Here is a 26219-nt window from a genome sequence, read left to right on the forward strand (position 1 = left end):
CCTGAACTACACACTCAGTACTAGTAAAGAATCCCTTCCCTTCTTGGACTTAGTGATAAAAAACACAGAGCGCCGCTTGACCACGAGTCTCCATCGCAAACCCACTGAGCGGAACACCTTATTGAACTACAGCAGTCATCACCCTCGTGCACTCAAAGATTCACTCCCTTTCTCCCAGTTCCTGCGCTTAAGGCGGAATTGCTATTTTAAGGAAGACTATTTCAGTGAGGCCAAGACACTAAGCCATAAACTTAGAGCCAGAGGTTATCCACGGAAATTAGTGCGCCATTCCCTCAAACGCGCCTGGTATTGCCCTAGGGAAACCCTCCTAGAACCTAAACCTAAGAAAATGCAGGAACGCTTAATTTGTGTCACCACTTTTTCACCAGCATCACATGCAATCAAAAAGAGTATAGTCAAGCACTGGCCTGTGTTAAATGCCGGCCAACTAAACCTTGAACGTCCACTGTTCGCCTTTAAATGGGCAAAAAACATTAAAGATCATCTAGTCCGGGCAGCCCTGCCAAAACCCCCCCAAAAAACAACTATCAACGATGCATGGGGGTTACCGACTCTTACAGGTCATGTGAAATGTGGTAGCTGCATATGTTGTGATTACACTGTTGAAGGCAAAACCTTTGAGCACGGAGCAATCAAATATGAGAGAAAATATTGTTCTAACTGTAATTCAACAAATGTTGTGTATGCAATTTTCTGTCCCTGCAAAATGATCTATGTAGGCCAGACAAGCCAGAAAATCAACCTTAGTATCGGACAGCATCGCAGCAGAATCCGGTGTAAAACGGCTAATGCACCCCTAGTGGAGCACTTTACAGACAATGGACATACTGAGAATGATCTCAAATGGACAATTATCACAGTGATCAAACCACCCCCAAGAGGGGCAGACATTTCTCAAATACTCAACAAGGAAGAGCTCCACTGGATTCTGAGAACCAATAGCATCCACAGTGGCCTCAATCGCCTTGAAGACTGGACCTCCCTTTTATAAAGATGTCCCCGCTTTTCTAAAAAGATGTCTCTTTCAACATGTATTCAAGTCACAAACACTGCCACTCTGTATGCACGTGCTCGTGTAATCACACTATGAGTCACTTACTCTGCACCTTTCCTGGGCAACCCACACCACCTTAAAATGGCCGCCTCCTTTTCATCATTTTAGCCCTTCTTCACTTTCTGCCGATTGTGTGCCTTCCCACACCACCTTAAAATGTCCGCCTCCTTTCCATCATTTTAGTCCTTCTTCGCTTTCGGCCGATAGTGTGCTTTAACCAGTCCTTCCTCACTTTCTGCCGATGGTATGCCTTAACTAGCTCTGCCTCGGCACACCGGCAGTCTCCATTGAAACTCCGAAGCAGATGCGGCGATACTGCCCACGCTCACTGAAGTAAGTAGCACGGCTAGATCCCTTGGACACCACCTCTTTAACATGGCGGATTCACGCCTAACCCATTCTTACCCCTCTCTGCTTCCAGGTAATGCGATCGTGCATTCTCCAACAGCTGGCACACAGCACCCAACAGGACTTTCTGCCATAAAGCAAACAGAATTGGTAATTAAATTATTCTGTTTTACACTCAATTTCCGTGTCAACTCCACCCCTTCTTAAACTTAGACACCTTCACCTCTGCCTTTTGTTCATTTAGATCCCGCTGGTGTCAGCATCCCCCAAAGTCCAGATGTTGAGCGCTTCTGCGCCTATAATGAACCGTCGACTCTCTGCCACCTTAGGTAAAGTCCCCACTGCCTTCTGGGTTCACCCATAAAAATATTTCATTCACCTTCGCACCGCACCGTTTTTTTGTTTTTTTGTTCCTCCTGAATCACTGGAAACACCTTGCTCATGATCAGGCACTGTGCCGGTTCGTCGTTCTTTAATATGCAGACTGGTTTTTATCACACTCACTTGTCTCTTCTCCGTTGAATCACTGCAATAACTCACCATGTCATGACGAAGCTGTACTAGGCACCATAAATCAGCATCAATTCATCCAACTCCTTTTTAACGTCGTCACTGCGACACGAATTTCAATCCTCACTCAACATAAACTAGAGAAATGTCACCACCTCTGCATGAAATTCAATCCACATTGTTCACGCAACTCCAAGCACTTAAGTCACAAACGTTATGCTGAAAACATGCCTAGTATTGTGTCAAATGTGGTTAAAATTCTTCCTTTCCATTTTTTATCCCCCTTTTTCTCCCCTTGCTCCTTTTTTGTATGTAAAGAATTGTAAAAAAGGTGTGATATATTATCAAGACAGCAGTGCATTATTTTTTTGTCCTGAAGATGATGCCCTATATTTAATGTGGCATCGAAACGTCGTCGACACCCAAACACCCTATGCACTAGACTCAAGCTATAACACACTGTGCAATGGTGTTAAATGATTAATTTGTGTCTGTCTATACTGAGAACAACTGTACAGACCCATTTTGGCTTGCCTTTTGGCCAATTCTGTGTTCATTGTTCTGTCTTGTGTTCTGTTGGTCACGGCTGTGCCCACTTGTCATTTGAATGTTTTATTTGATACTACTTTTGAAAAATACTATGAAAATAAATTCTTGTCCGGCTGGACAAAAGACATACATTCTATTCTAAGTGTATGGTTATCTATCACTTTGTATTCCTCCTGAATAGAATCCACCCTAACCATGGCACAGAAACAGCACTTCTAACAGTCATGGAGGAATCAAGGAAAGTCCTTGATCTGGGAGGCACAGTGGCAATCACCCTGCTTGATCTTAGTGCCGCATTTGACACTGTAAATCATGGTATTCTACTAGAGAGACTTAAGGAGGGGGGAGTGGCCGGCAAGGCTTTCTCCTGGCTTAAGTCCTTCTTAACAGACAGAGGTGCCAATTACGATCCGGTAAAAATTTTCCCCGTAAGACTCGTATCCGGTCTTTTTACCGTACGAATCGTACAAGTGCCATACAAACTGCCAATTACGATTCGCATGGGAAAAAGACCATACGAATCACATTGGGAATTATTCCCCACACGTCCTCGGGTCGGAAAATGTGTCCGACACGTCCTCGGACGATTTACCGTACAAATGTGAAAAGTGAAGTCCGACCGAGGAATCACGATCCATCCCGTGCGTCCGATGTTACAACCGTATGGAAAAAACACCGTCCGCACCGAACTCCCATAGCAACCATGGAGACATGTGCCCGCATACGCGCCCAACACTCCCCCCAGCCCCCTAACGTTCGAGACGTACCCCCGTGTATGTACACCCCCACCCGTGTATGTACACCCGTGTACGTGTCGTACCCCCCGTGTATGTACACCCGTGTACGTGTCATACCCCCCGTGTATGTACCCCCGTGTACGTGTCCTACCCCCGTGTATGTACACCTGTGTACGTGTCGTACCCCCCGTGTATGTACACCCATGTACGTGTCGTACCACCCCTGTATGTACACCCGTGTACGTGTCGTACCCCTCCGTGTATGTACACCCGTGTACGTGTCGTACACCCGTGTATATACACCCCTGTACGTGTCGTACCCCCACCCGTGTATGTACACCCCTGTACGTGTCGTACCCCCGTGTATGTACACCCCTGTACGTGTCGTACACCCCCCTGTATGTACACCCGTGTACGTGTCGTACCCCCGTGTATGTACACCCCTGTATGTGTTGTACCCCCACCCGTGTATGTACACCCCTGTACGTGTTGTACCCCCCGTGTATGTACACCCCTGTACGTGTCGTACCCCCCCTGTATGTACACCCGTGTACGTGTCGTACCCCTCCGTGTATGTACACCCCTGTACGTGTCGTACCCCCACCCGTGTATGTACACCCCTGTACGTGTCTTACCCCCACCCGTGTATGTACACCCCTGTACGTGTCGTACCCCCCGTGTATGTACACCCCTGTACGTGTCGTACCCCCACCCGTGTATGTACACCCCTGTACGTGTTGTACCCCTACCCGTGTATGTGCACCCGTGTACGTGTCGTACCCCTCCATGTATGTACACCCCTGTACGTGTCGTACCCCCTGTGTATGTACACCCCTGTACGTGTCATACCCCCGTGTATGTACACCCCTGTACGTGTCGTACCCCCCGTGTAGGTACACCCCTGTACGTGTCGTACCCCCGTGTATGTACACCCCTGTACGTGTCTTACCCCCACCCGTGTATGTGCACCCGTGTACATTAGAGTCGTACCCCCACCCGTGTATGTACACCCGTGTACGTGTCGTACCCCTCCGTGTATGTACACCCCTGTACGTGTCGTACCGCCCCGTGTATGTACACCCCTGTACGTGTCGTACCCCCGTGTATGTACACCCCTGTACGTGTCGTACCCCCACCCGTGTATGTATACCCCTGTACGTGTCCTACCCCCCGTGTATGTACACCCCTGTACGTGTCGTACCCCCCGTGTATGTACACCCCTGTACGTGTCGTACCCCCACCCGTGTATGTGCACCCCTGTACGTGTCGTACCCCCACCCGTGTATGTGCACCCGTGTACATTAGAGTCGTACCCCCACCCGTGTATGTACACCCGTGTACGTCAGAGTCGTACCCCCACCACAACCTCCTAAGTACGGAGCGCACCCCAGGCCCCAACATCACAACCGCATGTACGAGTCGTACAAAGCCACACACGAGGACAGCACTGTACAACAAAATGGCCCATGTACACCCCGTACACACGCTAAAAACGCACGTACACAACCAGGACAAAACAAAACAACACAAGAATACACCATTCGAATGGCACAAAGCCACTAAACATGTCCAACAACCACTAAAACAACACATTCACTGACCTGCAACTGCCAAAAACAAACAGAGGCCCCAAACACCACCACTCCCTATAACACACCCACCCAAACTTCAAACACAGCCACACCCACCAATGGACAAATAAAAAGGGCCACACACACAAACCATGAGCCTTTGCAACAGACTCACTGCTGCCAGACCCCACAGACAACCTACAGCACCAAACTAGAAGCTTTACCACACCTTACACTTGCACACCTTCACACAACCACCTTCACAAACACCCCCACATCACATTCACACACACACACCCACAACCATCCACACACCCCCCCCACCATCCACACCCACCCCTCACCATGCCCACTAACAAGAATCCAAAGTTCAGTAACCGAGAGTTGGAGGTCCTTGTCGATGAAATCCTCAGAGTCGAGCCACACCTCTTTGGAACATTGGTCAGACAGACCAGCATTTCAGAAAAAACAGCCATGTGGCAGACCATCGTCGATGATGTGAATGCTGTTGCGGACACCAGAAGGAACAAGCAGGAATGCCAAGCCAGGTGGTACGATCTGCGGAGGAGGGTCCGAGCCAAGATGACGAATGAACACAACCAGGCCAACGTCACTGGAGGAGGGCCGTCCCGCAGACCCGTACACTACCATCCCTGGGAGGAGAGGGTGATGGCCATACTGCCGGTGGAGGCAGTCGAAGGATTAGGAGGACTCCGAGACCCGGGTGAGTACACAAACAACGCACCTCACATGGGGGGAACGTCATCCACAACCAAACTCACAAACAGGCACGCAACCACCCCAAGCTATCGCATGACTCAACCACACTCCATGAACACGCACATGCCACTGGCGCCACCATGCCCCATGCACCCAGCTGGACAATGTCAAGTCACAGGCCACAGAAGACACCAACACATGACACGGTAACCCGGATGGCGGGAGGGTGGGCCCAAAAAATCACATAGTGCAACTCAGAAGCAGACAACAATGCCCTCTGCCCATATGGCCTAGGTCACAGCCAGACAAACAGTGTGTCCCCACACAGGAAAGACTCGCCAGCAAATGGCGGACGCCTTGCATTAACACATGGGGGTGAAGGCACTGTTTTGCACATGACAGCAGCTAAGGAACAGCCAACACTGTGAAAGAGTGGCAGCACACACCACCACAGCAGCAGCGCAGAGACACACACTACACCCAATGGGTGCCTGGAGATCAGAAACAAACTCACATCAACAAGCCAAGGGCCATTCAAAGATCTGCTAACAGTGTGTGCCCAGGAAGCTGGGCTGAGGTGACAGAGGGTGACACACAGAGGGAGGGAGAGGGGGACAGAGAGGGAGGGAGAGGGGGACAGAGAGGGAGGGAGACACAGGGAGACGGACAGAGGGAGGAGGCTGACACACAGAGGGAGGGAGAGGGGGACAGAGAGGGAGGGAGACACAGGAAGACGGACAGAGGGAGGAGGCTGACACACAGAGGGAGGGAGAGGGGTACAGAGAGGGAGGGAGAGGGGGACAGAGAGGGAGGGAGACACAAGAAGACGGACAGAGGGAGGAGGCTGACACACAGAGGGAGGGAGAGGGGGACACAGAGGGAGGGAGACACAGGGAGAGCAAATCAGCCATGTGGTGTGTGGGAATGTCTGCTCGTCAGCAGGTGGACTGCGTGCATGTAGACAAGGGTGGCCAGTGCCAGCACCCCCCTCTCCTCCATGGCAAAACACAGGGCCATGTCACAACCTGTGCACGAGCACAACGACAGCTACCTGCATCATTGAAGTGTGTGGAACAACTTCATGTGCCCACGTACAGTGCAACACGGAAGGCGCCAATGCACGGCTCGCCACACCTGCCCACTCCACTGCTGACTGCAGTCACAATTGACGCAGCAAGTAAGACTGTGCCACACATAGGTAAAGTCGCAAAAGCTGTGGCCAAGGGACATACCCATGCACAAGTGCACTGTGAGTGGAATGCAAGTCATATCCAAATTCCCCAAGGAAATGTGCCAACTTTGAAAACAATGAAACATGGATGTTGCATGGACCAAAATTAACATTGTCTCTCTCACACACAGGTCAACCTCGTGGTTCACCCCCCAACACTGGGGGGGAAGACTCACAGGACCCGGCTCTGCGGGAGGCTGATCCCACCGGCAGCGACGACTCTCACCACTCTGTGGACGACCCCGACCAACCTGGCCCCTCTGGTGTCCAACGACCTGCAGCACCTGTGTCAGGTACAACGGGGCCAACCACCAGCCCCACTCCTGCCACATCCCAGGAGACACCCAGGATCCCTGCCCCACCACCACAAAGCAGCCAGGCTGGCCAGGAGGGACACGGTGTCCCGGGCACCCAGGAGGAGGCAGGCGACAACGCCAATGCCACCCCTCAGGGGTCCCGGAGACCCGATGTGCCCACAAGGGCAGGCCAGGTGCAAGTGGGCAGGGGTGGTGGGAGTGGAGGACGGCGGAGGCGCCAGCCTGACCAGTTGGCTGGGGATCCGGTAAATTCCCATGTCCGAAACATCCTGGACACATACCGGCAGGACACCACGGGCATGGCCCAGGTTGTGTCCGTCCTCGAGGGGATCAAGACCCAGCAGGCCCAGCAACATGGGGAGCTACATGCCTGTCTACTGCAACACCAACGGAGGATGGAGGACGGACAGGCTGAGCTCGTGACGGTGTACACGGGAATTCACAATACACTCCGTCGGATGGCCGACAACATGGGCAACCCTCCCTGTGCCAGAAGGCGTAGAACATCACCACCCACAGGGAGGGATCAGGAGGAGGAGGAGGAAACATCCGATGGAGCATCCCAAACATCGTCACGGCCTGCTTCTGAGGGTCCCCGCAGGAGGGCGGGTCGTCCACGGAAAAGACCGTGAGGGTCGGCGCTACAGCACCATCTCCCAGGACACCTGGCCTGGCACCTGGCCCACTGGAGCAACAGCAGCACAGCATCAAAAGACATTCTCTGCCACATGGCCTTGCTGGTCACTGTCTGACCAATGTTGACAAAGACTGTGGCATGGACTCTGAGGATTTCAAATGGCAAGGACACCAACTCCCCTACTGAACTTTGGATTCCAAACACCCGGAAAGCCCCTCATGTCATAACCCCCCCCCCCCCCCCACTAAAATAAAAAGTCACACCATGAAGAGAAGATGCCTGCTGGTTGCATTATTACCTTACATGTGTCTTGTAAAGTCTAAACATGCCTGAGTTCTCTTTTGACTTCAACCATCCACACCCTGGGGCCTGAGTCTGGCACAGGACACATGGGTCACAGTGTATTAGGCAAGACAGACATGGAGCACCATACACACCCGTGATGGGCCCAACCAGCTGAGAGGGTGGCTGCACAACCGTGCTGACAGACATATTGAGTACAGCAACAGTCATGCGCAGAGGTCAGGGATCATGTCCAGTGTCCTGGGGGGCACCCAGGTATGTGTAGACAGGTGGCAGAACCATGTCCTGCAAGCTTGAGTCCGGTGGATGCAGCTAATGGGGGCCTGGCCAACGTTGGATGCATGGGGATGGCACATGTCACAATACCCACACAGTCATGGACATCATGCACAATACACAGTCTCATCCCACACACACAGCTTGCATCTTGCTACTCGACACATAGACACATAGCCACTATCAGGGAAAACCATGCCAGACATGCTGGATGCACCGTGGCAACACACCAGCATTGACTGAGAAGAGGCACCTTGGAGGCATAGGGACACCTTTATTAGTCATGTTTTCGGGATTGCAGAGGCAACTTGAAGTACACATGAACACTTCATGTGGAGTAACATGTGGGTCCAACACTGGCACCCCCCTTCTGCAGCACAAATGCGTGATAGCCATGGAACTGGCACACAAGTGTCGGCTAACAGCTAAACATCCACAGCTGCTCACGGAGAGCCTACCATACACCATTGATCCGCTGATGTGGAAGTCCCACAGCATGTCAAGCCAATGCAAACCGTATGTGTCCGAGGGCAGTGTTACACACATTGATGCCATCATCACAATCCACTATCCCATCACTGATGACTGTCAACAAGTCTGACCATCTATTCAGGTGTACCCAGCTGCATGTCATGTGTACCATGGTGATGCAACATGGCTGCAGAGGAACCAAACATCGACAGGGGCAGTGTGCATACATCGTGAACAACTGCCACACCCAATACACCCCTGATGCATCCCTTACCCTAAGGAGACTTCCAAACGTGTCCGTAACGCTGAGTCAGCACACGATGACGTGTCCATGAGGAATAGCAGTGCCACAACAATGCAAGCAGCAGACGGCATGCGCAAGTACCTGGGGAAGAGAGACACACAAGAAGTCAGCCACAAAAAGCACAGCCACTTGCATGTGCATTTACTCGACACATGTATGGATGACAACATGCTAGGTCACAATTATGACTGGGGAAATACAACCATCACTGGCACCATCACTCCAGTGACACACCCACACACACCTCTGACTCACGTGCCATACATGCAGGTGGAGACACACATCACAACACATGCCACACGGGGACCAATGCGTGCACACTCAGACACTGGTACTCACCACTAAGCAAAGAAGTCGCGTATGAGCCGAGTCCGGATGTCCTCTTGCGGCTCCACATCCTCCACATCACTAGCCCCATTGCCAAGCCCTTCGTCCTCCACGGGTCGATGGTCCTCGTCATCTTGATCCAGGATGAGTGGCACAGCTTTCTCAACTGCCATGTTGTGCAGCATGCAGCAGACCATGAAGATTTTGCAGACCTTCGCCGGGGCATATGGGGGTGCGCCGCCGGTCTTGTGTAGGCACCTGAATCGGCTCTTCAGCAGGCCAAACGTCCTCTCTATCACTCGCCTTGTCCGGCCATGGGCGGTGTTGTAGCGGAGCTGGGCCGGCGTGATGGGGTTGCGGAGAGGTGTGATCAGCCATGGCATGTTGGGATAGCCAGCGTCCCCTACATGGGAAGCACATGGACATCATTAGAACAGGAGAAGCGGTTGTGCTGGAAGTCTACGCAAAATACAGGACAGACAGACTGTACCCACTAACAACACATGCTCGTTCGTTGCGCAGCTGCGTCATCATTTCAGGCACCCTGCTACGCCTCATGATGTAGGCATCGTGTGCTGATCCTGGAAAACGAGCACAGACATGTGAAATCACCATGTTGGACAGACACACCACAAGGGCATTGATGGAGTGGTAGTGCTTGCGATTCCGGTACGCTACCTCCTGTGCCTGTGGTGGTACCAAAGCAACATGTGTCCCATCTATGGACCCAATGACATGGGGCATCCCTCCCAGGGCATAGAATCCACGCTTGACCCCAGTCAACATTTCTGTGGTAGGAAAATGTATGAAGTCATCCAGGTGAATCAACATGGCCTCTAAGAAATCATGCAGCACACGGCAGAACATGCTCTGGGACATGCCACCAACATGAGCTATGGTATTTTGAAAGGTACCCGTGGCTAGAAAATGTAGGGCTGCCATTACCTTCAGCTTGGGTGTCAGTGCCGTAGGATACCTGTGCAGCGGTTGCAGGTGTGGTGCCAGTCTCGCCGTCAAATCCAGAATCAACCGTTGGGGGAAGCGGTAGCACCGGGTACAATCATTCTCCCGCATGGCAGCCAAGTCTGGAATTGGTCGGGGAAGAGGCGGCGCTCTGCAGTAATTTGGAAGTGACAAGGAAGAGTGAGTGCACCACAACAACAAATAATTTGTCCTGAGCACATGTTAATCTGTCTATACACATATGCTACATACGGAGTCAGGTATGTGCCACATGCCCTGGACACGTATGGCTGGCAGGTGACACTCCTACCAAGACCCAGCTACACACGGAGATTGAGAACCTCCACATGCCATGGCATGGGATTAGCTGTGTCCCAGTGCAAGTGAACAGCCAGACGCAAGACAGGAGTGACATACACCCACACATCAGCAGAAGTAGGATGTCGATTGCAGAGACTGGTAGCGGAACACTAGATCCACAGGTCACATGACATTACACTAGGACAGCCCACACACCTTGCCATGAAGGTGCACATGTCATGACTCACCACACATTCATAGAGAGGATGCAGACATGTCCTTGTTACGCTACTCCGTGTCCCATGCATACATACGCACCTCACATCCGATACCACATGTGGCATGGTGTGCGGAACAGTGTGCAATGTCAATTTACACACAGACACATGTTGGTTGCTGCAACAGCAGCAGCTTTTGAGGGTGCTCCAACATCAACCTAATGGGAAACCCCCACACATACATGACATAGTCACATCGTGCACCGTGGGTAGTGACAAGTCAGGTGTGGTAACCCCTGTACCGGGCATCAGGGGACACTTCCGTGTGTTGGTGTCCGTGCCATGCCAGTGTCGGTCATCCCAAGTGTGCAGTACGACATGCACACATGTCAAAGGAGTCAAGGGCATGCCTGGCACACATTGCACCGTGACACATTACATCTGTACACATCTCATCATACATCTGGTGCCTTCTTGACTCAGGAGTAATGTGCCACATCACAGCCTGTCACACCTGTGCCCCACACATGTAGTACTGCCCAGACAATGCCTTGATGTCCATCCATGGACAACTATGTCCGCCCTATTCCTTCCTGTGTGCTGCCTGTCACCACTGTGATGTGTGAAAACCGCCGTACTGCTGCTAAGAGGGCCTGTGTACGTTCCCATATCACTATGGGAGTGCTGCCGTATGTGTACCCATAGTGATGGTGAGCGTACAGGCATGTGTACGGTCAGTAAGTACGCATACGCGAGAACACCCATAGTGGTACGGACCGTACACACGCCTGTACGTTCACTATCACCATGGGTGTCCTCGCGTATGCGTACTCGTACTGGTACGGCCCGTACACACGCCTGTACGTTCACTATCACTATGGGTGTCCTCGCGTATGCGTACTCGTAGTGATAGTGAACGTACAGGCGTGTGTACGGTCCGTACCACTATGGGTGTTCTCGCGTATGCGTTCTCCTAGTGATAGTGAACGTACAGGCGTGTGTACGGGCCGTACCAGTACGAGTACGCATACGCGAGGACACCCATAGTGGTACGGATCGTACACACGCCTGTGCGTTCACTATCACTATGGGTGTCCTCGCGTATGCGTACTCGTAGTGATAGTGAGCGTACAGGCGTGTGTACGGGCCGTACCAGTACGAGTACGCATACGCGAGGACACCCATGGTGATAGTGAACGTACGCACGCGTGTACGGGACGTTGCTATGCATTTGGGGTGCCCTAGGGGCCCGGAACGCACCGTACCTGTGGGTGAAGCTCAATTTTACATAGGGGACACATGAGGGACAAGTATTAAGGCCTACATGCATGCTGGTTGTCATGGAGACCAAGTTTTAAGTTTGAATTTGTTCTGGAAGGTGCACAGCAGAAGTCAGTTGGAATGAATCTACTTTGTTGCAATGTGTTTGTGGGGTTGATATCATGCTGAAGAAAAAAACACAATAAGAACCCACTGACTGTGCTAGGTTTGAAGGGATTGGAGGAAACATAGGATGCAAATGTGAGTGACCAATCACTCTGTACTCCTGTGCATGAAACAGGCCAGCAAGGCAGATATAAGGCAGCCAGGTCCCATGAGGGAGCACTTGCCTGCACATATTTCGATTCTACCACACTGCTGCTGCTCCTGATTCCCTGGAACCATGTCAAGGTCTGTGGAGAGGTCACAGCCATTCACCCTGGAGGAGAACCTGGCATTGCTGGATGTGATCCTCCCACAGTACCCCCTGCTGTATGGGCGACCAGGGTATCAGGTGAGTGCAGAGCTACTAGCACAGACTGTGTCCCTTTTTTTGTGACTGTGACTTCTGCCATTGTGTCCAGGTGTGACACACATGCTATGTACTGTAGGGGGGGTCCCAGGGGGGGGAATGCCTGATGTCTCCCAGCAGTGCCCAGAGACAGGAGGGGTGTGTGCAGAGGCCTCCCAGCAGTGCCCAGAGACAGGAGGGGTGGGTGCCTATCACTCCCAGCAGTGCCCAGAGACAGGAGGGATGGGTGCCTATCACTCCCAGCAGTGCCCAGAGACAGGAGGGGTGTGTGCAGAGGCCTCCCAGCAGTGCCCAGAGTCAGGAGGGGTGTGTGCAGAGTCCTCCCAGCAGTGCCCAGAGACAGGAGGGGTGGGTGCCTATCACTCCCAGCAGTGCCCAGAGACAGGAGGGGTGGGTGCCTATCACTCCCAGCAGTGCCCAGAGACAGGAGGGGTGTGTGCAAAGGCCTCCCAGCAGTGCCCAGAGTCAGGAGGGGTGTGTGCAGAGTCCTCCCAGCAGTGCCCAGAGTCAGGAGGGGTGTGTGCAGAGTCCTCCCAGCAGTGCCCAGAGACAGGAGGGGTGGGTGCCTATCACTCCCAGCAGTGCCCAGAGGCAGGAGGGGTGTGTGAAAAGTCCTCCCAGCAGTGCCCAGAGTCAGGAGGGGTGGGTGTGATGCACAGTGTGAGCCTTGATAATTGATTGTGTCTTTGCCCTCATTCCACCTGTGTACTTTCACTGGCACGTACTGCTTTTGCCCTTCCCCAGAGGAGTATGTCCCTATGGCAAAGGTGCAATGTGTTGGCTGCATGACATGCCTTGTTGTAACCAGCTAATTTGTTCCCATATGTGTCTCTGTGACATGTTGCAGGTGTATTGATGTAGTGTCACTTGTTCATCCTCACAGGTAGGCGCCTCTGCCAAGGAGCAGATCTGGCTGACCGCCGTCAGTGCCGTGAGGAGTGCGGATGGTCGGAAGCGGAGCCTGTCCCAGGTGAGGAAACGCTGGCAGGATATCCGGTGCTGGACGCGGAGGATCGCACGGGTCCTGCTGGGGGACTCACCTGAGAGCCATAAGAACCGCGGGCGCCGCCGTCTCTCCCACATCCACAAGCGTGTGCTGGCGGTGGTATTTCCAGACTTGGACAGGCGCTTACAGGAGATGCAGCAGCAGGAAGGGGGTAGGTACATGTGTGTTTGTTGTGTTTCACCAGCATTTGTAAGTGCACTGTTCCATGGATGCACTGCCAGGGTTTAATGGTGCTGTGCAGATCCTGTTACCCACAGTATTGCAGTGCTCTCCTGCCTCCCTTCCCCTCCTTGCAATGTGTTCCCTGGTCTGTGTGAAGTCACTCCGTCACAAGGTTATGTAGCCTGGCACCTTCTCCACGTGTACAATGCCTGCAGCATCATGTGTGGGGGTGGTGTGTAACAGGTTTTGGGACCTTGCCTGTGCCCTGTCCAGTTCTGGTCTTGTGGGTTCCATGTCAGTTGGCACTAATGCTGAGTCCAGACATGGGAGTTAGTCTCTCAAGTGTGAGTCCTTACAGCACGCATGTCCTATGTGGTGGCCTGTGACATGATGTGCATGAGTGTGCGGTATGCATAGTGCGGGGATGGTAGCGTGTGTTGCAGTCATTCCCATTCAGGAGCATGGAGTTGTGTGGCCACTACTGTCCCCAGGGGCATATTTTCCTAGGTATCATGTGTGTAATCTGAATATGTTGACAATCTCTGTGTCTACAGCATAGGTTGTGCTCTGTGCCATTGTCCCCTGGCCAAATGTATATTGACGTGAAATGTAGTACAAGTGTCCACTGTACAGACTGACCTGATTTTCCTTGTTCATACTCACGGTGGACATTGCCTGTGTGTCTTGTTACAATCATCTGATGATGCCCATTTGTACATGATTATTTGGACAGGCGCACCTTGGGTATTTTGTGTGCAACCTTGATTTGTTGCATCCCATGTGTATTTCACCCAGACTAAGGGATGTAAGTGCTTCCTGTGTCTCCAAATAATAGTCTCATGTAGGGGGTGGGTGGTGCGGGCATGGCCTTCATGTCACAACCTGATATCTCCTTGCTAGGACTGGCCAGTGTGTGATGTTTGTCTGGACATGCACTCAAGGTGCAGTGGGCCAGTCATGGTGGGCATGTTTTCAGTATAACCTATGCTGCATGTGCCTCTTGTTCCTGGATATGGTCCCTGCTCATCCCTATTTCCTGCCACGCTGTGTGGTGCAGATGCAGTGCTGGATTGTCCCCAGGGCCTTGCTCCTCAGTCAAAATTCCATTCCATCTCATTTGCTATTGTGTCATGCTCTCCATAGTTTTTCGGTGGCATGGTGGGTCAAACAACTGTGTCTTGCATGCCCTACATATGTACCTTGTTTTGTAGATGTAACTCTTCTTTTGTTTCAGGCTATGCACTGTGACCTATGTAGATTGGACTCATGTGACATATGTATACAGGTGTATGATTAATTTCTGTCTCTTCACCCTGCCCACAGCATCATCGGGGGACACGGAGGGAGACGGACGGAGCAGAGGGACCGAGCACCAGTTCCAGCGGTGACATCGGGGCTGGCACATCAAGTGGGACTGAGGCGGAGGAGAGTGAAGCCGGGGACCTGTCGACTGGCACAACAGAGTATGAAGCTGACGGGTCCGAGGATGATCTCTCCGAGTGGGCGGCGGCTGCACCAGCAGCAGACAGCGGCACTACATCTCGCCCCGCCCCCTCCATTGCCATCAGCCGCCTCCCACTTGCTCGTGTCCCTTCCCAACGTGCCCGGTCACCACATGTCTCCTTCCTGCCAGGCACCGCACCCCCTGCCCCTGTCTCCACTGCTGCTGCCAATGCCGAGTCTGTGGACATCCAGCGGCAGTTGCAGGTTGGTCAGGCTGCGATCCCTAATGTCCTCCATGGCCACAGCCAGGTCCTCAACAACATGGAGGCATACTTGGAGGGCATTCATTCATCGCAGGCTGACCAACGCAGCTTGCTGAGGTCGATAGACTCGACACTGACTGCAGCAGTGGGTCTCCTGCAGCGCTACGTCCCACCCCCTACCCCTGCCCCATCCACACTTCCCACTCCCATGCCTGTCCCACGTACACCCAGTCGTCAGCATGCGCCCACCACAACACACACAGGCACCACACCAGCAGGGAAGGTCCACCGCACACCTCCTGACACGCACACACAGGGTGAAGTAGGCACACCCACTGGGTCGGGGGGCAAACGTGTGACATGCAGCCAGAGTGGGAGTCCGCATTCCACCCAATCCACTCCCTCCATATCCCCTCCCCTCAGCTCTCCTGGCCACATCTCCCGCAAAGACTCCTTCATGGCCGCTCTGTCCCTGAGCCCCACAGTGACACCACCACGCAAGCAGTCAAGGAAGTCCTCGGTCAGGGTGGTTGATTCCCCCCCCTGTCTACAACCTCCCCCAGTGGCGCTGCGACCCATCCCTCTGACCCCCCCCCCTCCTTGGGGCCTGTGGTTCCTTCGGGTGCAGAGGATTCCTTGGCGGACCTGGCTAAGGTGTGCAGCGAGCTCCTGGCCTCCACCTTTGGCCCTGCCCCACCCCCTGTGGTGGAGTCCTCCATCCCTGCACCCACGACGCCTACCCTTCACCCTCCTGTCCCTGCAGTGCCTGTTTCTTCCCCCCCACATGATGCCCTCACCCCTGTGGAAGACAACGGAATGTAACTGTGCAGGCAAGCTAGGGGACACGCATCCCACTGTGTCCCCCATCCAGCTGTGACTTCTGGACTGCCCTATGGGCTTTGTAAATATTGAACTTTCTACGAACATACAATTTTTGATCTTGCTGATTAAAGCCATTTTTGTTTCCTTTGAACACTACTGCTTTTCTGATATTGCTGTTGGTGGGGCTGCTACATGATTTTGGGTGGTGATCATGTGTTGGTTGTGTGGGAAATGTAGTAGTGTGCTGGTCATAGGGGGGACCCTGGGATCTGTGTGCCATCACACGGTGTTAGCTAGGTTTCTGTGTTCATGTAAGCAGTTGCTGCATGGTGAAATAGTCCAAAGGTGTATTCCTTCCTCTGTGTACCCTGACATCTTCCCTGCAGGGTGTTCCCAATATTTAGCGCAGAGCTGTGTGTACATTAGCTGGGTGTGTGACGGACTCCTTCTACTTTGCACATGCATGCTGAGCGATGTCTCCACCTGCATCATTCGTGGCATTCTTGGTAGTCATTGTACTTGTGTATGTGGACTATTGACATGACTTCATGTGTACATGTTTTCTTTTCTGCGCTATGCATGCGTATACTCCCAGCCTCGCACACATGTGGTACATGTACTGCAGGGTCTTTGTGCACCTGACTGAAATTTGTGGGCATGGTATCTGTGGCTACTCCACCCTTTGCGTTTCATGGGCACTGCTGTGAGTGTTAGGCACACACCCCTCCTGCCTCTGGGCACTGCTGGGAGGACTCTGCACACACCCCTCCTGACTCTGGGCACTGCTGGGAGGCCTCTGCACCCACCCCTCCTGTCTCTGGGCACTGCTGGGAGGCCTCTGCACACACCCCTCCTGCCTCTGGGCACTGCTGGGAGTGATAGGCACACACCCCTCCTGCCTCTGGGCACTGCTGGGAGGACTCTGCACACACCCCTCCTGACTCTGGGCACTGCTGTGAGTGTTAGGCACACACCCCTCCTGTCTCTGGGCACTGCTGGGAGGACTCTGCACACACCCCTCCTGTCTCTGGGCACTGCTGGGAGTGATAGGCACACACCCCTCCTGATTCTGGGCACTGCTGGGAGTGATAGGCACCCACCCCTCCTATGTCTGGGCACTGCTGGGATTGATAGGCACCCACCCCTCCTATGTCTGGGCACTGCTGGGAGGACTCTGCACACACCCCTCCTGCCTCTGGGCACTGCTGGGAGTGATAGGCACACACCCCTCCTGCCTCTGGGCACTGCTGGGAGGACTCTGCACACACCCCTCCTGACTCTGGGCACTGCTGGGAGGCCTCTGCACCCACCCCTCCTGACTCTGGGCACTGCTGGGAGGCCTCTGCACACACCCCTCCTGTCTCTGGGCACTGCTGGGAGTGATAGGCACACACCCCTCCTGACTCTGGGAACTGCTGGGAGTGATAGGCACCCACCCCTCCTGCCTCTGGGCACTGCTGGGAGGACTCTGAACACACCCCTCCTGACTCTGGGCACTGCTGGGAGGACTCTGCACCCACCCCTCCTGTCTCTGGGCACTGCTGGGAGGACTCTGCACACACCCCTCCTGACTCTGGGCACTGCTGGGAGTGATAGGCACCCACCCCTCCTGACTCTGGGCACTGCTGGGAGGCCTCTGCACACACCCCTCCTGCCTCTAGGCACTGCTGGGAGTGATAGGCACACACCCCTCCTGCCTCTGGGCACTGCTGGGAGGCCTCTGCACACACCCCTCCTGACTCTGGGCACTGCTGGGAGGCCTCTGCACCCACCCCTCCTGACTCTGGGCACTGCTGGGAGGCCTCTGCACACACCCCTCCTGACTCTGGGCACTGCTGGGAGCGATTGGCACACACCCCTCCTATTTAACAATATGTACGCTTAGTCCATACACGTGTGTGGGTTCGCTCCATGGGGGTACGGGTCGTACTTACACTGTTGGGGTGGGGGGTACGCTCCATACGTCCGCGGGTGAGGGTACGGGTCGTACTTACACTGTTGGGGTGGAGGTATGCTCCATACGTACGCGGGTGGGGGTACGGGTCGCACTTACACTGTTGGGGTGGGGGGTATGCTCCATACGTCCGCGGGTGAGGGTACGGGTCGTACTTACACTGTTGGGGTGGGGGGTACGCTCCATACGTCCGTGGGTGAGGGTACGGGTCGTACTTACACTGTTGGGGTGGGGGTACGCTCCATATGTACACGGGTGAGGGTACGGGTCGTACTTACACTGTTGGGGTGGGGGTACGCTCCATACGTCCGCGGGTGAGGGTACGGGTCGTACTTACACTGTTGGGGTGGGGGTACGCTCCATACGTCCGCGGGTGAGGGTACGGGTCGTACTTACACTGTTGGGGTGGGGGTACGCTCCATACGTATGTGGGTGAGGGTACGGGTCATACTTAAACTGCTGGGGTGGGGGTACGCTCCATACATCCGTGGGTGAGGGTACGGGTCGTACTTACACTGTTCGGGTGGAGGTACGCTCCATACGTACGCGGGTGGGGGTACGGGTCGTACTTACACTGTTGGGGTGGGGGGTATGCTCCATACGTCTGTGGGTGAGGGTACGGGTCGTACTTACACTGTTGGGGTGGGGGGTACGCTCCATACGTCCGTGGGTGAGGGTACGGGTCGTACTTACACTGTTGGGGTGGGGGTATGCTCCATACGTACGTGGGTGAGGGTACGGGTCGTACTTACACTGTTGGGGTGGGGGTACGCTCCATACGTCTGCGGGTGAGAGTACGGGTCGTACTTACACTGTTGGGGTGGAGGTATGCTCCATACGTACGCGGGTGGGGGTACGGGTCGTACTTACACTGTTGGGGTGGGGGGTACGCTCCATGCATATGCGGGTGGGGGGACGTGTCGTACATACACTGTTGGCATGGGGGGTACGCTCCTTGCATACGCGGGTGGGGGTACGTGTCGTACTTACACTGTTGGGGTGGGGGGTACGCTCCATACGTACGTGGGTGGGGGTACGTGTCGTACTTACACTGTTGGCATGGGGGGTACGCTCCTTGCATACGCGGGTGGGGGTACGTGTCGTACTTACACTGTTGGGGTGGGGTGTACGCTCCTTGCATACGCGGGTGGGGGTACGTGTCGTACTTACACTGTTGGGGTTGGGGGTACGCTCCATGCATACAGGGTGGGGGTACGGTCCGTACATATCTGTCCCCACGCTATGTGATGCTTGTGCAGGCCGTACCCAGGCCTTTGCCACGTGGGTACGAGCCGTCCCACCATTGTTGGGGTGACGTAGGTGTGGGCGTGGTACGACTCGTACCCACGCTCTTAAGGCGTGGGTACGGGACGTACCTGTCTGGTTGTGTTGCCGGTTCGCGTCGTCAAGAACTTCCGTTGTGGCAGTCGCTGGCTTAGCTGGACATGCCCCCACCCCCTCGTAGTGACCAGGGCCTGAGGGTCAGGTATGTCCAGGGCATGTGTGCTGTGTGACTTTGGTGGGGGTTTTGTGGCCTGCCCTGGTCCTGCCACCCCCCCCCTTTCCCTCCTCCCTTTGTTGTTCTGACCTTCTGCGGCGTCTGTGTCGGAACCTGTAGAGGAGGTCGACTGCTATGAGGGCCAGGATGACACGTAGGTTCGGGTCCATGTCTGTCCGTCGCGTACGGGTACTCCTTGTTCACGTCGTCCTGTCTGTCCGTCGCGTACCGGTACTCCTTGTTCGCGTCGTCCTGATTTCCCGGCAGTTTTTGGCAGCCGGAAAATATTCACCGTGCGGGATGACGTCGGTGCGAATCGTAATTCCTGGTTCGTGAATGGCAGGCTGCGTGCGTCCCGACGTCACGTCGGCGCTTTCCCGGATCGCATTTGTACGTTTATTTTCGACGGTCGGGGTTTTGTACGATTCGTACGGAAATGGTGTTTCCGTGCGAATCGTAATTCCATGTTTGTATATTTTGACGACCGGGTACACGTCGGACGGAGAATATGCTCCGTCCGACGGTTCATACCCGGTTTTTACAGGATCGTGATCGGCACCAGAATGTTCCAGGTATTTAAAGGCGGTCACACCTCAAGAAAGATCCCACTCACCTGTGGGGTCCCAAAGGGTTCATCGTTGAGCCCCACTCTTTTTAATGTGTACCTGAGACCCCTGGCTGAGCTAGTCCTCCCGTATGGGGCCCAGATAGTGACATACGCTGATGACACCCAACTGATGGTAGCCCTCAACCACCCTAAGAGGAACGCAGTCGACCTTGAAGCATGTCTAGGAAAGGTGGCTACCTGGATGGACGACTCATACCTCAAGCTTAACGGGGATAAGACCGAACTAATGATCCTTGGTAATATCGCGAGTGTCCCCTCAGACATGAACTGGCCGAACTGCTTGGGCCCAGCCCCAATACCCAAAGATAGGATCAAACGCCTAGGAATCTGGCTGGACAGATCACTCAAACTTGACCACCAAGTGGTACAAGTAGCGGCCACATGCTTTGGAATCCTAAGGCAACTAAGGAAAATACTACTATTACTCCCAGAAACAGCACGCAGAACTATGGTGCAAGCACTGATACTCCCCCGGCTGGACTATTGTAATTCACTATACCTGGGCACCCTGAACGCCACAACAAGAAAACTTCAAGTGGTGCAGAACTGTGCGGCCAGGCTGCTACTTAACATCCCCAGAAAACACTTGGCTAAACCAGCACTGAAGGCATTGCACTGGCTGCCCATCTCAGAACGCATAGGTGCCGATTACGATCCGGTAAAAACCGGGTACGAACCGTCGGTCGGAGCGTTTTCTCCGTCCGACTCGTACCCGGTTGTAAAACTTTACAAACATGGAATTACGATTCGCACGGAAACACCATTTCCGTACGAAACGTAAAAAACACCGACCGACGAAAATATATGTACGAATGTGATCCGGGAATGCTGCGACATGACGTCGGGACGCTTTCAGGCAGCGTTTCACGACCCAGGAAGTACGATTCGAATCGACAGCAGTCCGGACGGCAATATTTTCACGGCACGCAAAAAGTGCCGGAAAAGCGAAGTACGGCGCGAAACGACCAGAGTAGGTGGCCTGGTACGCGCCGACCCCCCCAGCCCCTGTACGTTCGAGTCGTACCCCCACCCGTGTATGTACACCCGTGTACGTGTCGTACCCCCCGTGTATGTACACCCGTGTACGTGTCGAACCCCCGTGTATGTACACCCGTGTACGTTCGAGTCGTACCCCCACCCGTGTATGTACACCCGTGTACGTGTCGAACCCCCCCGTGTATGTACACCCGTGTACGTTCGAGTCGTACCCCCACCCGTGTATGTACGGTGCGTACCCCCAGCGCTACACGGGTGTACATACACGGGTGGGGGTACGACTCGAACATACACGGGTGTACATACAGGGGGGTACGACACGTACACGGGTGTACATACACAGGGGGGTATGACTCGAACGTACGGGGGCTGGGGGGGATCGGCGCATATGCGGGCACATGTCTCCATGGTTGCTATGGGAGTTCGGTGCGGACGGTGTTTTTTCCATACGGTTGTAACATCGGACGCACGGGATGGATCGTGATTCCGCAGTCGGACTTCACTTTTCACATTTGTACGGTAAATCGTCCGTGGACGTGTCGGACACATTATCCGACCCGAGGACGTGTGGGGAATAATTCCCAATGCGATTCGTATGGACTTTTTCCCATGCGAATCGTAATTGGCAGTTTGTACGGCACTTGTACGATTCGTACGGTAAAAAGACCGGATACGAGTCATACGGGGAATTTTTTTACCGGATCGTAATCGGCACCAAAATGTTTAAATCTGCATTGCGCATAAGACTCTCTAGGGCACAGGCCCCAAAATTACCTGCGCTCTATTGTCCTTTCTTCAACCCCTGCGCAACCTCAAATCGGCTAACCTATTCCAAGCTAAGGTGCCAAAAATCCTAAGAGCACGCTCAGGTGGACGTATGTTTTCGTACAATGCTTCCTTTCTTTGGAACTCACTCCTTCTCCAACTTAGATCTACAACCCACCACTTTACATTCAGGAAACAACCAAAAACGTGGCTTTTTCAGAAATTGCAGTAAGACCGGAAATTGCTTGTGCTTGTGATTGCAACCAGCGCTGGGATGCCTAAGGGTAGCCATGCGCTCTATCAAGAATTAATTAATAATATATTGAATTGATTAGTAATTAATGATCGTAATTGTGTAATTAATTTTAGGTGTGTGTTGTGGTGTTTATAGCTGTAAATGGTGGAAAGGGTGGTAATTTATTTTTAATTGATGAATCAAAAATTAGTTAATTAATTATAATTAATTAGTAATTAATTATTGTAACTGTGTAATTCATTTTAGGTGTGTTGTGCATATTATAGTGTTAAAAAATGCATACTCAATTAAGGTTTATTAATTATTTGTATTAATAATACTTTTTTTAATCATTATTAATTATGTTAATTATGGAAATAAATGTAAAGAAAAATGTTGAAGTTTTTTTACTGGTGTGGTGTTATAGGGTAGGAAATAAAAGAAAAACATTTAGGTTTTTAAAAAAATGTTGTTTGTTAATATTTGCTTCTTTTAAAGAAATATTGTTTATAAATGTATTTATTAATTTATTTTAGATAATAGTTGTACCTTTTTGTTATATGCAATTAATATATGTAGGGGCCAATTCCGATCCTGGAGAAACCGGGTACGAACCGTCGAACGGAGCATTTCCTCCGTCCGACTCGTACCCGGTTAAAAAACATTACAAAAATGCAAGTACGATTCGTATGGAAACACTATTTCCGTACGAATCGTACAAAACACCGACCGACGAAAATATACATACAAATGTGATCCGGGAAAGTGCCGACGTGACGTCGGGACGCATTCAGGCTTCGTTTCACGAACCAGGAAGTACGATCCGAACCGACGTCACCCCGCACGGATTATATTTTCCGGCTGCCAAAAACTGCCGGGAAATCAGGACGACGAGCACAAGGAGCACCTGTACGCGACGGACAGCCATGGACCCGAACCTACGTGTCATCCCAGCCCTCATAGCAGTCCACCTGCTCTACAGGAACCGACGCAGATGCCGCAGAAGGTCGGAACAACACCCAGGGGCAAAGGGGGGGGGCAGGGGCAGGACACATAACCCCCACCCAAGTCACAAATCCTACAAGCCCTGGACATACCTGACCTTCAGGGCCTGGTCACTTCGAGGGGGTGGGGGCGTGTCCAGCAACGCATGCGTCTGCCACAACGGAAGTGGTTGTTGACGCGAACCGGCAACACATCAATTCTGGTACGTACCGAACCCACGCCTTAAGAGCGTGGGTACGGGTCGTACCACGCCCACCCCTATGTCACCCCAACAATGGCGGTACGGCCCGTACCCACGTTCTAAAGGCCTGGGTACGGGCCGTACCAGCATTGTTCGGGTGATGTAGGGGTATGCGTGGTACGATCCGTACCCACGCTCTGAAGGGCTGGGTACGGTGCGTACCCCTACGGCACCCCATTGGGGGTCCGCACCGTACCCAGGCCTTAAGAGCGTGGGTACGGGCCGTACCGCCATTGTTGGAGTGACGTAGGGGTACGCGTGGTACGACCCGTACCCACGCACTGAAGGCCTGGGTACGGTGCGTACCCCTACGGCACCCCATTGGGGGTCCGCACCGTACCCAGGCCTTAAGAGCGTTGGTACGGGCCGTACCGCCATTGTTGGAGTGACGTAGGGGTACGCGTGGTACGACCCGTACGCACGCTCAGAAGGCCTGGGTACGATGCGGACCCCTACGGCACCCCAACAATGGGGGTACGCACCGTACCCATGTTCCAAAGGCATGGGTACGGGCCGTACACAGGCCTGCAGAGCGTGGGTACGGGTATATACGGAGCATACCCCCACCCGTGTATGTCCCGAGCGTACATGGCCAGACATAGGAGGGGTGGGTGCAGAGTCCTCCCAGCAGTGCCCAGACACAGGAGGGGTGGGTGCTTATCACTCCCCGCAGTGCCCAGACATAGGAGGGGTGGGTGCAGAGTCCCCCCAGCAGTGCCCAGACATAGGAGGGGTGGGTGCCTATCACTCCAAGCAGTGCCCAGACATAGGAGGGGTGGGTGCCTATCACTCCCAGCAGTGCCCAGACATAAGAGGGGTGGGTGCAGAGTCCTCCCAGCAGTGCCAAGACATAGGAGGGGTGGGTGCCTATCACTCCCAGCAGTGCCCAGACATAGAAGGGGTGGGTGCCTATCACTCCCAGCAGTGCCCAGACATAGGAGGGGTGGGTGCCTATCACTCCCAGCAGTGCCCAGACATAGGAGGGGTGGGTGCAGAGTCCTCCCAGCAGTGCCCAGACATAGGAGGGGTGGGTGCCTATCACTCCCAGCAGTGCCCAGACATGAATGTCTGACAGAATATCGACGGACAGAAAATCGACCTACAAAAATATCGACACAAAAATATCGATGACAAGAATATCGAGATCCTATCTACAACATGGTAAGTACAAAAATATCGAAAATAAAATATAGAATGTCAAAAATATCGTTATTAAAAATATAAAGTATTTTTTAGTTAAAAAAAAATATGTAAAATAAACCAAATAATACTTATAAATAAAATAAACATAATTAAATATATGTTATAATGTTTAAAATTAATAATTAATATATATAATGTAATAAAACATTAATTAAACATATACATATAATATATAATATATATACTTAATAATAAATTTTAATTATTATTTTAATAACTTATAACTTGTTAAAAATTATTATAAATTACAAATACATCATACACATAAAACAATAACATGAATACAAATTAAATAATTATATATAACACATTTAAAAAATTACATTTAATTTGAATATTGTTAAAATTAATTATATATTACATTAGCTAAAATAATACAAAAAATATTAAATAGCACCGACAATAAAACTACTACTCCAGCTCCAAAAAAAAACAGTAAAGAAAATGTTGGCTAGCGTAGAGCTAAAAATTACTATTTCCACTCCAGGGAGTGTAACAATAGGGAAAGTGTTGGATAGCGTAGGGGTAAAAATTACTATTCCCACTCCAGAGAGTGCAACAGTAGGGAAAGTGTTGGATAGCGGATGGGTAAAAATTACTATTCCAACTCCAGAGAGTGCAACAGTAGGGAAAGTGTTGGATAGCGTAGGGGTAAAAATTACTATTCCAACTCCACAGAGTGCAACAGTAGGGAAAGTGTTGGATAGCGTAGGGGTATTACTATTCCCACTCCAGAGAGTGCAACTGTAGGGAAAGTGTTGGATAGCGTAGGGGTAAAAATTACTATTCCCACTCCAGAGAGTGCAACAGTAGGGAAAGTGTTGGATAGCGTAGGGGTAAAAATTACTATTCCAACTCCACAGAGTGCAACAGTAGGGAAAGTGTTGGATAGCGTAGGGGTAAAAATTACTATTCCCACTCCAGAGAGTGCAACAGTAGGGAAAGTGTTGGATAGTGTAGGGGTAAAAATTACTATTCCAACTCCAGAGAGTGCAACGGTAGGGGAAATGTTCGATAGCGAAGGGGAAAAAATTACTATTCCCACTCCAGAGAGTGCAACAGTAGGGAAAGTGTTGGATAGCGTAGGGGTACAAATTACTATTCCAACTCCAGAGTGCAACAGTAGGGAAAGTGTTGGATAGCGTAGGGGTACAAATTACTATTCCAACTCCAGAGTGCAACAGTAGGGAAAGTGTTGGATAGCGTAAGGGTAAAAATTACTATTCCAACTCCAGAGAGTGCAACAGTAGGGAAAGTGTTGGATAGCGTAGGGGTAAAAACTACTATTCCCACTCCAGAGAGTGCAACAGTAGGGAAAGTGTTGGATAGTGTAGGGGTAAAAAATTACT

This window comes from Triturus cristatus, chromosome 1_1 (genome assembly GCF_964204655.1).
Source record: "Triturus cristatus chromosome 1_1, aTriCri1.1, whole genome shotgun sequence".
In the NCBI taxonomy this organism is placed as follows: Eukaryota; Metazoa; Chordata; class Amphibia; order Caudata; family Salamandridae; genus Triturus; species Triturus cristatus.